Source organism: Propithecus coquereli, unplaced genomic scaffold (genome assembly GCF_000956105.1).
Source record: "Propithecus coquereli isolate 6110/MARCELLA unplaced genomic scaffold, Pcoq_1.0 Scaffold51, whole genome shotgun sequence".
NCBI lineage: Eukaryota > Metazoa > Chordata > Mammalia > Primates > Indriidae > Propithecus > Propithecus coquereli.
This window is the reverse complement of record NW_012150952.1, coordinates 6,296,245-6,298,139: the sequence shown is the minus strand read 5'-3', so window position 1 is coordinate 6,298,139 and position 1,895 is coordinate 6,296,245. Positions and strand designations below refer to the sequence as shown.

The 1,895-nt window shown below is 41.3% G+C and overlaps 1 protein-coding gene across 1 annotated transcript in view; it reads left to right on the top strand.

The window, feature by feature from the left end:
- The window catches only part of SLC39A6 (solute carrier family 39 (zinc transporter), member 6), a 20,252-nt gene that overhangs the window by 12,544 nt on the left and 5,813 nt on the right, over window positions 1-1,895 (top strand). The window lies entirely within an intron of this gene.

Here is a 1,895-nt window from a genome sequence, read left to right as displayed (position 1 = left end):
ATCCTCTCGCCTCGACCTCCCAGAGTGCTAGGATTACAGGCATGAGCCACTGTGCCCGGCCTAATTTTTTATTTTGAGGTAAATTCATACTTAATAGAAAAGTTTCAAGAACAGTGCAAAGAATTTCTGTATTCCTATATCCCCTTCACTCAGATTCCCCAATTATTTTACCACACATTTGTCATTCTCTCTTTCACTGTCTACACACACACACACACACACACACTTTTTCTAAACCATTTGAGAGTAAGTTAGAGACATGCCTCCTTACCCCTAAATACTTCAGTGTGTGTGTTGTAAGAAAGAGGACATTCTCTTATATATAATCACAGTTTAATTACCAAAATCAGAAAATTTACACGGATGCAATGCCGTTTGCTAGTCTGTAGACCTTATTCTTTTTTTCAAAATATCTTTATAGTTCCTTTTTACCACCTGCACCCCCGTCAAAAAAAAAAAATTGGTCCAGAGTACAATCTAGGATCAAATGTGGCATTTAGTTGCCTCTTACTTTGGGTTTGTTTAATATTTTTTCATGATTAGGTAGATCAGATTTGGCAGGAATACCAGAAAGTGGTACTATGTCCTTTTCAGTGACCCAATATGATGCACTGTCACTCAATTGGTGGTGTCAATTTTGACCACTTGGCTAACTAAGGTGGTATCTACCATGTTTCTCCAATTTTTCCTATAACTTGACGGGTTAGCCTGGCATTTCTTGTTGGACAGACTCAATTAAGATTCAAATTTTCAACCAAACTCCTTGCCATGACCTTCGAGGTCGTACCGAGCCTTCCGCTCTCCCCCATCGTTCACTTTGCCCCAGCCCCACCGGCCCTCTTTTCACCCTGTGAGCACAGAAGGTTTATCTCTAGGCTTCAGAGTGCCTGTTCCTTCTGCTTTGGACTACTCTCCCCTACATCTTCACATCAATTCCTCCTCCTGCCATTCAGGTCTCCGCTCAGATAGATCCTCCTTCCCTGATCACCCAAATGTGACAGACAGGTCTGCTAGTCACTTTCCTGCATATACCCTTCTCTAATTTCTGCTTACGAGGGCTCAAACTACCTTATTTATATGTGTGTTTCCTTGCTAAGTAGCTGTCTCCCCACAAGAACATAAGCTCCTAGAAGGCAGATTGTTTCTTGTGTTCCTCTTTATCTCCAGTGCCTGCCAGAGTGCCTGGCACAGCATAGGTGCTCAACAGAGAGTTGCTGACTGAGGGTAAAGAAAACTTTATTGTTGCTCTGCCTCCTTGTAAGCTTTCCTATCCGCCCTGTATTCTCCAACATGCTGTTTTTCTCTGAAGAGCAAGTAAAATGCTTTCACTCTTCCTGCATCTATTTCCTCTTCAACTTTTTTAATGGACTCCAGTGAAATGTGTAACGATGGATGGAAATAGCTGCTCTAGAAGTGGACCACAGTGTCAGGGGTGCTCCCAAGAAAATTGATAACAGTGTACAGGACAAAAAAAAAAAAACCCTTATTGTTGCAATTTACTTTTCTTTGCACAAATAGATAATAAATGCTTCTTGGTAGTGATGAAACAATTCAGATTCTTCTTTTTTTCCCTTGAATTTTGCCTTCCAAAAAAAGAGGAAGTCAGAGGACAATACTACACATGTTTTTTATTTCCAATTTTCAGTATTTTTCTAAATAAATATCTAACATAAACATAACATGTTTTTCTAAAACAAGCATGTGCTGCTTTTATGATGAGAAAAAAGTCATGTTTAAAAATATAAGGAGGCAGCAGGGTGGCCCGTGCCTGTAGCCCCAGCTACCCGGGAGGCTGAGACAGGAGGATCATTTGAGCCCAGGAGTTTGAGGTTGCTGTGAGCTAGGCTGATGCCACGGCACTCTAGCCTGGGCAACAGAGTGAGACTCTATCTCAA